This window comes from Anarhichas minor, unplaced genomic scaffold, assembly GCF_050575085.1.
Source record: "Anarhichas minor isolate MPS153535 unplaced genomic scaffold, ASM5057508v1 ptg000042l, whole genome shotgun sequence".
Taxonomy (NCBI): domain Eukaryota; kingdom Metazoa; phylum Chordata; class Actinopteri; order Perciformes; family Anarhichadidae; genus Anarhichas; species Anarhichas minor.
The window spans coordinates 4,135,798-4,150,709 of record NW_027466488.1 but is presented as its reverse complement, the minus strand read 5'-3'; positions in this window follow the sequence as shown (position 1 = coordinate 4,150,709).

The window sequence follows — 14,912 nt, the reverse complement described above, 5'->3', positions numbered from 1 at the left end:
ACACACACACACACACACACACACACACACACACACACACACACACACACACACACACACACACACTTCCACTACTACCGCTTCACCCAGAATTTCATTCTTGCCAGTAATAAATCCGCCACCATAAATTGCCTTGAAACCTGACACTCGCACCAACACACACACCGAGAAAATTGGTAACATATAATGCGCTTAGGAAGATGCAATTTACTACAGTACGTTCTATTAATCTGTGCACTTTGAAGTCACTGATGTGTGGAAGATGGGATAATAACACAATCAGATAAAAGTTACGCTCAATTTTCTGTCTTCTATCATAATTTTCTTTCTTCAGTTTTTCATGCAATGGGTTGAACTGCATCCTTAAATTGTTTATATATTTTTCAGTTAATCTCTAAATCACACAAGTGATTTTTATAGAGCAGAACACAAACGCTCAAGCCGATGAGTGATACAAACATTTTCAGTGGTATTTCAGTCTAAGGAAAAAAACAATGTTTTGTACATCTGTCTTTTCTCAAACTGCACCCAACAAGACAAAGATAACAAAGCCATTATGACTGAACGCCTTTGCAACAATCATCTAAACTAGGGCAACTGGGACTGCAGAATTGATTTCACTTTAACTGGCGTTGGCAGATTCAAGAAATAATTTCATACCTTGGTGAAAAATTAGGCTGCAATAAAGCAGAGAGCAACATAAGAACAAAATAAATTCTCCACCTGAGTTTGTTCAAATATGACAATGGTTGTTCCACTTTTATTTTCCCCTAAACTTCCAATGAAATAGATAATCTCTATATGCTCTGTTGTCGCACTTTATATTTGGAACCTGCTATACATTTAGCTGATGTTAAAATCATTTTATAGATCAGAAAAGAGGCTCTCTTTGCTTATTTTCATCTGAATACACTCATAGCTTTTTAGTCCTCTCTTTCCTGAAAGTTTATTAATCAGGCCACAGTCTGGCACCCTACATGTGAAGGTAGTTTGTCAAATAAGGATGTAAAAGTGCAGCGTGCATCCTCTCCGTGTCATGCACTGCAAATGACCTCAGGTCAGACTTGGAGCCAAACGGCATGAAGTTTTAGTTTTGGCTCTCAGGGCTAAATGCACAGTAACTTCAGGCGTAACTGTCAACATAAAACTTGGAGCACAACGCACAGATAAATAAAGCAAAGCAGATAGAAAAGATATGAAAGGTTGATATGAATAGATGGCATGTTGAGACCAGAGGTGTTGGTGTGAGCCAGAAAGTGTCTAACAGCAGCAAAAACGGAGGTGAATGAACAGTGACTGCACATGAACTGAGTTACAGACCCTGAAAAGATCCCACATTACGGCAAACCACAGAGAGACAGCCTATGAGTTCCACTTTCACTGTAGAGTCTTTCAGCTATTCACTTCACTAGAGACTTAACAGAAATGCAGCTTTGTGAGCATAGGGCTGTTTCTGAACTAGTGTGGAAGTTGTGAGGAGATCTTGCAGCTCAGATGAGTTTACAAAAGAGATGCACTATTCATAGTCAACAGCTGGGAAAAAAGGCTTGCTTTAGTCCATCATCAGACATAACGTTTCTGTTTCACAAGCCTTCATACCCAGAGAGCAAATGCTGACCTTGCCAATGAGAGAGACAGGTTGATTTGAACGTATAATTAAGTTGTCAGAAACACCTCTTCGTGCATCACAATGTTTACATCATAACCTAAAAACATTCCACAGATCCTTTTCAAAACCACCATCTGAATGGGTCAATGTGTGGGTATACGGACAAAGAAAGACAAAACAGCTCTGGGGCAAAAGTGAAAATGAACCTGGGATTCAGACTAGCAAGCAGGCTGACTCTATGAACAGAGGGGCTTGTAGGGGGGAAGGCAGAAGATGTGAGGGTAGGGCAAACAATGAGAGGCACAGTGGAAAATATTGTCTTTCAGACACAGTGCTGCATGCAAACATCCACTAATACATGCATATAAACACACACACACACACACAGAGATAAACACTCGTATACTCACATCTTGGGCTGAACAGGGTCATATCAGGGATCTCAAAACAACCAGGAAACTGAGAGACTCTAGAGTTAGCCGAGGATTTCTTTGCTTCTCTCTTGCAACTCTCTCTTTGCGTCCTCACTCTTGCTGTGTGTGTATACGCTCAGGCTGCCGTTTGGCTAACTGCTGTGATATTACTGAGCCTGTGCCAAACCAGCTAGAGAAGCACCAATAGGATGTACCAAATGTTTTCCGATGGCAGGGGTGCATAGGTGGCAGTGGGCTGTTCCATTAGCGGGAGAACTGGCAGGAGGATTGGATGAGTGTGCAGCTGGTTTCCCCTCAGCAACAGGAGCTTGGCTGGAGCTCAGGGCTTACAAATTGCAGCCAGGCGAAGAGGAAGCTGCCGGAATGTGTGTGTGCGTGTGTCTGTGTGTGTGTGTGTGTGTGTGTGTGTGTGTGTGTGTGTGTGTGCGTGTGTGTGCGTGCGCGCACGCTGGTGCCTGCGTGTGTGTCTTAAAACACATGTCAAAGAGCAGGGACCTGAAGACACAGATGTGCACCTCACAGACGCTGACAATGTACAGACAGACTATTAATTCACAAAATGATAGATGCACATGACATGCACAAGGTGGATTTGAGGGGAAAAAGAGACATGCCATGTTTTAAGAAGATCATTTATGTATTAATTAATGATTATTTAAAAGAGAGGCAGTCATGGATTACGCTTTACACTGGATACATACGCACACACATGTCATGTGTGATTATTTGAAACCGGACATGAAGGGATTAACAATGAGAGCAACAATTGCTGTTTCACTACACTATAATTGCAATTTTTAAGTTGAAAATGCTCAGACAAGCAGTGACTTTATCGCCACACTAAACTTCAACTATATTGAATAGGTGAGCTATGTAAACAAACTGAGGCTTTCAATAAATCTCCAGCAGCATTATTATTACACATCCCAACGTTAATTACACCATTGAGATTAATTCATGACTTAATATAGCATCTGAAAACACACCCAGCTGAATCACTTTTAACACATTGCAAACTGTGCATGCTGTTTAATCGTTGCTCCATTTCTGTTGTGCGGTAGTTGGAGAGGGAATACACATGAGGGTATTTAATCTTTCTGGCTCCCGAGGAGAGGCTTTCATGAGGGTTTAATTAGCTTCTTTAACAACCAACACAGAGTAAGACTGGCTGTAAGACAAACTTTAATCTTGGTCAAATGATTATTACCTCTTTTCACCCTTGGCACAATTGCATTATAAAACTGTTAACACTTGGATAACCGTGTCTGTCTCATGTGAAGAGCAGTGTTTCTGTTCTGTTATAAAATGTGAAGACCTTTATGATCTTAATGCTCATGGGTTCAGTAATTGTTTTTTGTATGCTTATATGTTAGTCAATGACATCCTGTATCAAAATATTTGAACTCTAACATAAACCCATCCTATGGCATGGCATGTTTTCATTAAAAGATAATGATATACTGCATGGGTATTCCCTTCAAACAAACAGGTTGTAACCAAGCTGCCTTGTGTGGGTGCAGCATTCTCAGCTCAGATGTATTCGGTGAGATCATATAATATTCTTGAACAAGAACATGAGGATGTCTCAATTCTGTAAAACCAATGTAAACTGTGAACATTCTCTTTCATATAACCAATACATATGATCGACAAAAAATTATCAATAATATCAGTGAATATTGCAGACAAAAAGGCAACCACGCTATGCGCTGTTAGGAGGCCGTGGCCATTTCACGTATTTCTGTGAGACCAGGTTGTCTGAGAGAGCGCAGCTTGTGATTTTCCACGGGAATGACGCCACAGACACACTATTCATAATGCTCCAAAGAGTTTCATCTGTGGGCCGTGGACTCAATCACCATTGTGTTACCTCATTCAGCAATAGACAGTAAATGCTGAAGATGCCAGTATAGTATTATAGCAGCCCCCCATGGATGTATGATGATGTATGATGATACAAGTTCCAAGATTCATTCCACCCAGTGTTTATGTTGCTGATTTATTAAGAGAGCTGGATGTAGCATGCCAGCCAGTACGACAAAAAATGACCTGTGGTTCAGAATGCATTTCCCCGGTAGAGGTACTCTGAGACATGCCTGTAATAATGACGACAATTTATTTGTATAGCACCTTTCATAAAAGAAATGCAGCACAAAGTGCTTTACAATAAAGGAAGATAGACATAGAATGAACATAAAAAACTCCAGTGGAGGTAATTTCAGACTCTACTCACCCAGTATTACTTTAAATTTGTAAAAACGTTGTTTTGCTCGCATTTATTCATGAGAATGAAGATATATATATTATGCAGGACTTTAGACTGCAGTATTGTTACTTTTACTCAAGTAAAATATATGAGTACTTCTTTTACCATTGTATAACTGATCAGATTGTAATAATTCTAAGATTCTTTATTTGTTCATATATGTGGCAGTTTTATTCAGATTGTTAGTAATGGGTTTTCTGGGCCAGACAGCATCACATGAACTACAGTTCAAACTGTGACCACACTGATACAACTGCAGCTCAGCCCGGCACTGCTGCTCCTGGCAGCTTGTTAAGCAGACAGGAAAATAGGGACATGTACAGACAGTTCTCTATATGTGCAAGAGCATACACATAACATAAATGCACTCACACTAGTCATACGTTTCTAGACTCTGAGAGAAAGGTTTCTCCTCCTCCTGTATTTCTTTATGGCTCTGACTTTATCCGCTTTTTAGAAATCAGCGCATTTGGGTTCACTGTAAGCTATCAGAGAAATCAAAATGGTTGGAATGAGTTTAAAAGCACAGGAAACAGAACAAATATGGACACAATTTGACATGAGTAAATATTAAGGAAAAAGATGTCTCTGCAGGAAAAAACCAACAAATTAGCGCTTATATATAAGAATAGATTTACATTAGAAATTAAACTAGCTTGAAATTAACAGAATGCATGTGAATAGAATAGATTAAGGTTGACAATTAAATAAAAAATAACATTACTAACTTATTTGCGTTCTGTTATTTCCCAAGAATTCTTATTGTTATTTCCTAAAGAGGTGTTGTGCATTTATGTTGAAAGGCTGTAGGCTGTAGGCCTGCAGAGGTTTGTTTTAGTTGACGTATTCAAGCTGTGCTTAGCCAACTGACAAATTGACCACATAGCAATATTGGCTCTGGGCTATAGTGTTGATGAACTCTCATGAGGAAGCAGGCAGCCATGCTAAGGTTCAATAGTCAGCTAGTAATGACTAAAACTGAAATCAATAGGTGGCATACAGTAGACCCTCTAAAAAATGTAAAACGTGTTCCTGCAATGAAACTTCATTTATAAAAACAGGCTGCGTTTCTGTTGTTTGTGTGACGGATCTTGAGAAGTCAGATTGACGACTACACACTCCTTCACACTAACTGCTGCTGTGTTCAGAACAGAGTTATTTAAGTCACATATGAATTCTCGTAATGATTGCATCGCCTGTCAGAGGGCCCATGATGGCCCATGATGGCACAGCCCATCAACCATGTTATATAAACGTAAATTCTAAGAGACAGTATAGCTGTATAGAACCCAGAGGAAATCATCAGTGGTTGGTTCTTGTTTCAGCCCAACTTGGGCCCTGTCCACATTACTCCGTTTCTCCTTGGATGCAGATTTGTCAAATAGAAACGATCTCCGTCCACACGGGAGTTTCAGCATCATTCTCGAGTTGATCTGCGTCCACACGGCAGCCTTCGAAGGCGGACAGCACGTGACCATTAACGTACACTGGGCATGCGCGTGACGGTGTAAACAGGAAGTGGATTGCTTGCTTAGTTTAAAAAAAAAGAAATACGACAGAGTAATAAAGTAGTCTTTAATAATGAAAGGTTGTATTTGATACTTAAGATCTTCCTCTAAAATCTCCCTCTATAAACTCAAACAGACACAGTTCGTGGAAAGTTTTAGAAGTTTTATTTTTCAGACGTAGTTACAGAGCTGCGGGTCTATCTCTCTCTCTCTCTCCAAATTTACTTTAACATCAACACTTACACATAAACATTTACTAGATTATGGGTCCATCAATGTGGTCAACACACGTCTCTCACTCGTTTCCTCCGTGTTGTTGATGTCTGTTCTCACTAGTAGCTCTGAACATCATGTCCGACTAGCTAGCTTCTAAGCTAATTTTAACATTACCGCCAATGGGGAAATGCTAACCGCGATTAGCATTTAATACAACACAAATGTTATACTAAACACGCGAATAGAATATATCTACGTACATCTTTTCATGCTTCATAAAGACATACTTACAGACTAAGGTCTCTCAAGGCTACCAAACGGAAGATGTAAAACGTTAGAGCAGCGTGTCTTCTCATTAGAATCTAAAAACAACGAGCTGCTCCATAGGGCTGATGCTGGTCACGCTGCTCGCTAATCACTCCAATAACAGCTGCTTCCTCCACAGAAATGCAGACTTTTACTGCACAACAGCTGCTAACTGCTGCTAGCTGTTGTGCTAGCAGCAACATCATGTAGCTGTTGTGCTAGCAGCAACGCTTGCAATTAGTTATCCATGTTGAAATGAATCGCTGGTAGCCCAGTTTGTTTTCTTCCGGGTACGGGTCACGTGATAGTGAGTGTGACGAATCAGGGACGGAGACGTCATGGTTGCCAAGAACCAATCCAGTAGCGAACACGGGTGTGGGCGTAATTTTTTCTAAGCACATCCGTATCCGACCGTCCACACGCAAACGCAACCCCGGAGTTCTCAAACACCTCCAACCTCGGCGGAGTTTTCAGATTCCTCCGTTTAGGGTGCTCCAAAACTCCGGCGTAGTGTGGGCGCTCAGTGTAAACGTAGCAAATACGGAGTAAAAACGGAGTAATGTGGACAGGGCCTGGGTCAGTTCACGAGACGACCTCTAGCCAACACACATCCTTCTCTCCTGATTAGCCACTCTGGGTATTCACAGCCAGACAGACAGAGCAGAGCACCAACACCCAATGAAAATCTGTGTTCACCGAGCTATTGCTGTATCTTGACATGATAATCTTCTTTGTAAATGCACCACCGCACTCTTTTCCCCCACCATAGAGCACTGCCGACAGCTCATACATTATCATCGAGTGCCTTTCTCTTTCCTTCCCCTTCTCTCTCCGTGTCACACCCACCGACTCCCACTCACATCGTCCTCCCCCGCCGCTCTCTCTAGCTGGAGTGTCTCAGTGTGAAAACCTCATTATGTTGTGCTACTGGACCTGCAAACTCAATTGGACAGATAGCTATAGTCCGGGTTTGAGCCAGTGTGTTTTTGTGTGAGTGTGGATGTAGGTGCATATATGCCTGTTTGTGTGTGTGCCGGCACTTGTATGTGTGTCAGTGGTGAATAAATCAGGATGGGCTCCATCAGTGCGACAGTGCCCAGGTGGGGAGATTTTCCCCTTTTTCAAGCTTTGGGTAACTGTGGCGTCAGCGTGATTTGGCTAGGCTGATGAAAAGAGGCCTGCAGCCAGCTAAACATTTCACAAGGCTTTAACTGGCACCTCGTTCACTCTGGTTCGCTGCCGGACCTCAGCTATTACACTTAACAGACTCTCTTGTTCCGTTTGTGCATAGATACATATTACTATACGGACAAATTATTAGTTTTTATTTTATTGGCTTTTAATGGAGAAACATCAACAACGTTGGAGTCAAATCTTTGTTCTGTTTTGACTGAAAAGTGTGGGCCAGTGCACAGTGCTGTAAAACATGGAATTAGACGGTCCTTTTGTTGTTAGAATGTGTCTTTAATGCTGATAACTTGTGAGATAACAATGTCTACACTGTCAAGTCTGATCTCTGTTTTGGATGAAGCCGTCTCTCCCTTGAGCATCTCTCGGATACAGAACACACACACTGACTGTACGCCGTTTCCAAACGTGTCATGTATTGAACAAAGAAAGCTGGCTCGATGAGGAACAGAGCAGGTTCCTCAGAGGATAATCCAATTTATACTGGCCAGCCTCTGAAGAAGCAATTAGAAGGTGGATTAAATTATGCTCAGAGATAGGGAGAGTGTTAAACTCAGTTAACTTTGCATTAGTGCCTCTTTCCTTGCCTTGTGTAGTGAGAGAGACTATAGAGAGTGTGGCTGAACTGTAGCATTCCCCAACAGCCCCATTCATCATCCTCCACAGCCTGTTCTGTCTGCGTCATGGATAGCCTTGTTCATTCAGACTGCCCAGCTGTGACGAAACAAAAAAAGATATCCCTCTTAACTCACTGGACGTATCTGAACAAATAATATAACAGAATACTACAGAGGACACATGAAAATCCATCTGATTAAAAACTATTTTCATGTATGTTGAATTTGCAGTAATTTACAAAGAATATTACACAACAAATATTGATTTCTCTGGTGTTTTAAAAAACACTTGAGATTTCATGCAAAAGTAAATTATTCGGATGTCTACTGCATGAGGTAAGACCTAGAAATATTATTTTTTAGGACAATTCAGCTAATTTGGGCATTAGCATTCATTTGGAGTACAGTCAATCTGATAAAATTAAGTCCAACATCCAATCTCCTGTGTTTTTGGTCTCCCCCAATTCCTAAGGGAAATATCTGTCTCTTTAGCTGCTAATAGTTTCACTATGTTCACCAGCTTAGAATTACTGTGTCTGTCTGGTGTTTGGTGCTGGGCAGGTATAGTGCTCAGTGGGTTTTTGGAGTTTTGTCCTTTGAAAACAGTGATGTGCTGCAGCTGGAAAAGAGATCTGCAGTCAGGTGATCATTTACAGTGTCTTCATCACTACAGTGACCCCATTTCAAATGATCCATTCTTGATTTTAAAGAATTGATTATAATAGCCACTTTAATATACAAGCAGCGTAAACTGGTCTATGCTGTGTGTATATTAAAGTGACCTGTTAACGTTACCAGACATTCAATTTCATTCTTTAGTATACTCTGCAGAGCATAAACTGCAACTGATGTCAGCTGCTGAGCAGATTACAGTGCTTTACACTTCACTTGTTTGCTGTAGAGGGAGGAACAAATAGATGTACAACTAGTGTCTTCATCCATGAATCAACACACACAAGAGACAACAAGACAGCAAAAGGTGAGGAGAGTCGAGCTGCCATGCATGGGAGCAGAGAAGAAGAAGATACATTAAACACACTTTCTATAAACCTGGCTCCACCTGGACTAGCTGAACAAAAAGCTGAGGCAAATTTAATTAGATTTTTAACTTTTTAATTGAAATGTTTAAAACTGCAGGAGGTTGTCAAAAGCATGTCTACACGTAAGTTTGACATTGTAAATATTGTCTTGTTGCCATTATGCTAATCAATGTCAAACAGTATTAACAAAAGATCAAATGGTTATGTGCATGTATCCTCATCTCTACAGAGCGCTTCAGCCTCTTTCAACTCTTTCGATTTGGATTTACAGCCGCCAACTTTACCATTTTGGTTCATTTCCAGATGTTCTCAACTAAAAAGCTCTGATAATCCCAAAGTTAGCAACTAGCTGGTGAACATTGAGGAGCATTTAGCGAGATTTACAGTGGATTTGTCAGGTGGACCGAAACACGTCTCCAAACAAATGATCACACGTAAGTTGCTCTGTATCTGATGTGTAAGCCACAGTTAGATATAACATGTTCCCCAAATCAATTTATAAGGTGATAATGTGTCCAAATTGTGTTTATAGCTATTTGTCCTGCTTCCAAATGGCCCCCCAAGAAATCAGGTTCAACCAATCAAAACTCATTTTATCTTCCTGGCTATCCACCAGGACTATTGGAAAAATGATGAATAATTAGCTCTTCAATTTGTCAGGCAAAGCTGTCAGAAACGTATACTGTAAACACGCCTTCTATGATGTATTATGTGTACAATTATTGTTACCTTGTAGCCATATACTTTATTTTTGTAACAAGCCAAGAAGACACTCACTTGCCTCACAATTCAGTCATCCTCACACACAGCAAACAACCTCTCATCAGGTCACTCGATCCTTGAATGGTCTCTTCCTGCTGACAGCATCACATGTGTGACTCGGGTAATGAGCATCAGATCAGTGTGAGTGTGTGTGGAAAAGGTTTGTATCAGTGTTGTTTGTATTGGTTGAGAAAAGCAGTATCCTAATGATGAAGAGGCTGCTCTTTTATAAAAATATTTGTCACGTACTGCTGTGAGCGTTCTGCTTTTTGTCAGGCCTAGCAACCTTCATGACAGCATTGCTAGTCGCTAACTGCTTCCTGGTTATCATCATTTGACCGTTTAGCTGTTTCACTCTCATATAAAGTAACTGCAGCAGATTATCCTCACCCGACGCATCAGTCCTCGGTCCTTTGCACCACTTCTCATCTGCTCGCTCCCTCTCCATTCAGCAAGTGACACACTCGGTCAGACTGAATTACTCTTTGAAGTTAATGAGTCAAAACTATCAGTCGTTTCGCTTTTAATTAGAAAACGGACAGAATGATTACATTTTTAATTGAAGCTGTCACTTTCAATTAAGATGACATCCTTGAGAAGCCCTCTCCTCTCTCCACTCTTTATTTATTAATTTGTCAGCAGCTTATTCAAGATGTTAGTCATTTCCCTCCTGATCTTTTTTCTCTTCCAATGTCGCTGTTAGGGACCCTTCTCGTCCGCAGATGACCACCGAGGCTCTGATGTCAAGCACTTCCTCTGTCTTTAATGCTTTCATTTTACTTACATCTTACAATCATCATTTAACCCCCATTATATTATAGGTATTGTTTCTTGTATCTTTGGTCGACTCCCCTCGACTCCCTTTCTCCCCAACTAACTCATGGGCCTTGATTTCCTCTTATTCTTTTATAAGTATCACTCTTTGTTTCCTCTTTGATAAATGATTGAACAAAAATATTAGGATGTGTGTATTAAACTTGCATGGCATCATTATTGGAGTTGAATTTAGTGCCATGTATAAACATACCTCTTTATTGTGCATTCAATACTAAGCTATTCAAATAATACACAGGTTCATATATTCATGTTTTTATTTTAAACGTGCAAGGTACAGTGAGTAGGGTGGCCGTGCCACTGCCATTTAGAAACATACCTTGTCAACTGATACCAATGCCAACATCAACATTGTCTGTCAATTGCATGATGATCATGCATACAAGCTATTCAAATTGTTTTTATTTTAAACATAAATGTGGAAACGAAAATGAGTGATGAGTGCCACTGCCATGCATAAACATACCTGTTATATTGCATACAATACTGAACTATTAAAATAATGGACACATTCATGTTTGGAGAAAAACAAAATAAAAATTTTTAAATTGTTTAATCAACCAAAACTTTCACGGACCCCCTGAAGTACCTCCGCCTGTTGAAGACCTCTGCTCTAACAGATTATTTTCTGTAGAGAACAGATACATGCCAAGCCAAACTTTACCCCAAAATTTAGTTGAGCTGCTGCAAAATCTAATAATTGGTGAGCTCTCTTTGTAATTTTTGGTAGCAGATTGTGAGCACACAATGCTCTCCAGAAAGAAACTGTGGTGAGTGATCAAGGCAAGGAAATAGTGCTGTTGATTTTTCTTGACAAATGCATTCTAAAAAAAGATGCAGGGTGGCTGTCTTTCAAGGCACACTGTCAGTTTGTTTTGCCAGGCTTTAATGTGACATGTTTGTGTGGATTTATATATATATATGTCCTATTCATTTTATTTTATTTTCAGAAAAGTCTTACATAGCATTTCAAGCACTGAACTGTGAACCGTGAATCTTTCACACCAGCTATAATACATTATGATTTTAAAAGAATTTAATACTGTGTGCTTAATGTATTTTAATAGGGAATGAAATTAACACCATAAAGTGTGCATACATCACTGCTGCATATACTCTTTTTATGCAGGAGCATTGCTGGATAGCCAGCAGGATGCACAGAATATAAAAACAGAAGTTGCAGTTTTCCAGCGCTGTTTTCCTTTTGTATTTATTCTTTCGTTGGCAATTGGAAGAAAAGCATGTTCAATAAAAGGACATCATGTCTGACACCAAAACAATGGTGAGCAAGTTGTTAACCAATAGAGAAAATGTCATTTGGGCTTTTCCTGGTAGCCAGTGGAAGCAGCAACGCATCTAACTGGTGGAACTTGTAGTGTTGCATTTCACTGACAATATAGATATAAACAATAATTTCTAAAATAGAAATGAAAAGCTAACTGATTCAGCTTCTAGTGACATACCGTATATATTATAATTCCACAAGTTTGTGTAGTAAGTGACATTAAGGTTAATGATTCAGTTTTCTATTGCATCTTGTCTTCAAACTACAAACTATAACTTCAAACTGTCAAATTTAATGAAATTGTTCTGTACTGTTCATTGAACTCAAGTTCCGTAAACCTAACTTGGTTGGTTTTACATTTTCGAAAGTCATAAGAAGACTTTGAACTAATTATTCAACCAAAGTTCAGTTACCTCACATTTTATCAGTTTTCTAACATTTTTAAGTGGAACCTGCTCAAAATGATTTACAGTCAGCAGTAGAGTGAAACCACACTGAAACTGATTAACTGCATTTCTGTGTATCTATGTTGTATCTATTATAAACAGTTGCTGAGCACAGTACAATTTACGGTGTATTCACAGAGCACGTTTCAAAACCTGGAGTGTTTCACGCCCAATTTCAGTTCCGATATTAACACAAAAATTGAGTCCGGATGAGGGGCAAAACAAGTGGGTCCGAGATTGCCTAGAGAGGATAGTCTCAACTTGCCTCAGTCAAATCATGCAGCGGTTTGTTTACGATCAGAACGCAATAGACCCTTCATTCCGAAACAATAGACTTATAAACGTAATCAAATCAAGTTTACCCGAAGCGCGGTCTGAAGAACAATTGGCATGCGAGTGTGTGATGGTATGCACCCATCAGAGCTTATCTCTGACGGCGAACTCTTGATAAGATCTCCTGGTGCATCTAATAAGATGCACCAGGACATTGTTTTCTAGTCGCAGCCCAGAAGCTCGCTGGAGCTGGATACTTTGTTCATTTAATGAACGCTGGTATATTAACCACATAAACGCAATGAAAACAGTTAGCAATATATGTTGTTTGAGCTCCATAATGAAGAAAAAAAAAAGAAAAAGGAGAAGGGGCTTTGAGCCGAATCTTTCCGATAACATTTCTGACCAATGAGAGAACAGCATGCTTAAGGCATTTGTTAACAACGTGTGGACTGGTCTTGAATACTGCCATGTGAACCCAAACAAACCAAGGGGCAAATATAATATATAAAATAAAAATAAAGTCCCTGAATTGTAACAAAGCAAACTAACTGCAGACCTGAAAATGCCTTTGGTTGTATTAGAAATGGGTTATAAGATACAGTAATTATCTATCATTATGTTTGTAGCCGCTGTACTATTCCACATTTATGTGCCTTAATCATATACAGTATCGTCTTTTCTTCTTTTCCTGTCCTTCACACCCACATTTTTTTCAACCCAGTCTTTGCACGTTCTCTATTGTCTTCCTCTTCTCTTCTATCCTCCTCCCAACCCAGAGGAGTGAGTGGCTGCGGCTCTTTACGGTCCATTTCCTGGTGGGGAGGCTCTTGAGTGCAGCCCGAGCCATTCTTTCCCCGGACAATGCTGTGTTCTCATTAACTCTTATCAAAGTTCATCTTGCATCCAAATGCTGCTCTGAAAACAGAAACTGAAAAAGACAAAGCGAGAGAGAGAGAGAGAGAGAGAGAGAGAGAGAGAGAGAGAGAGAGAGAGAGAGAGAGAGAGAGAGAGAGAAATAATGGTTTAATGGTGATTGAGAACAGGCAGAATAATCACTGCAGTCCTCTGACTATAGACTGAATATTGGTTTGATGTTAAATTAAACTGTGTTCATATCTGAAACTCTGATAAGCATGTTATGTTTTTTTTTCTATAGACCAATACGTTTCTTTGTCCATTTTGGATTTTTAGAGCTGGAAAAGAAGTTAGAGAAGCATAACTGGTTTGGACAAATAATTAAATAGAATTTATAATCATAATTCAATCTCACTCACACAATATAGGCCCTTTGATGAATACCCTCATGTTATTTGCTTTCAGTCCAGCATCAAAAGAGAAATGCCAATACTCACAAACCACTAGAAGGAGCTCGGCAGAGATGAAAACACTGTCCCAGCTTCAGTAAACAGAGCACACGAGCAGGTGGAGACATAAAGCGAGTACTTAGTGCAATCTTTACTTGATTTGTTCAGATAATTAAAAATCACCCTGTAATTCTGTCTGTAAGTATCATTTACCTCTTCTCAAAAAAACACACAGTTACTCCTCCTAATGTATCATCAGATCCTACAGTGCAGCTGGATTTCCTCATTGAGATGTAAAGAGCGATAATTGGAGACTGATTGCAGCCTTCAATGACTATCACAAGATGCTTAAACACACAAGAGCTCTGTTTATGATAAGAAATCCTGCTGTCTGATGAGAGCTTTCATCTAAACTTGTAAAATAATCTGATGGATAGCTATTTTGTACTGTGTCTGTTGCTAACTTTGCATATGATGCCTAGCCAATGTACTGCTAACAGCCCACAAAACCTGTGCCCAATTGCTCTAGTCCCTGTTAATGACTGTGTTGTTTCAGATTAGCAGTCATATTTTCCTGACATCAGCACACTGAAAATGTCAGGAGCCAATACTGTTGTCCAGGACTGAATAGTGTTTGTAGAGGACAGTGTTTGAAGAATTGACTTAAATACACTACAGTGCCCATATTCATTGTAATCTCTGCCAGTATAGCAGTGTGGCTAACTGATTTGTTTTAATAGTTTTGCTAAATGGCACGGAGGAATAAGCTGTATCAGGCTATGACTACACAGGAAATACAATTCAGTTTTCTTTTTTTTTCT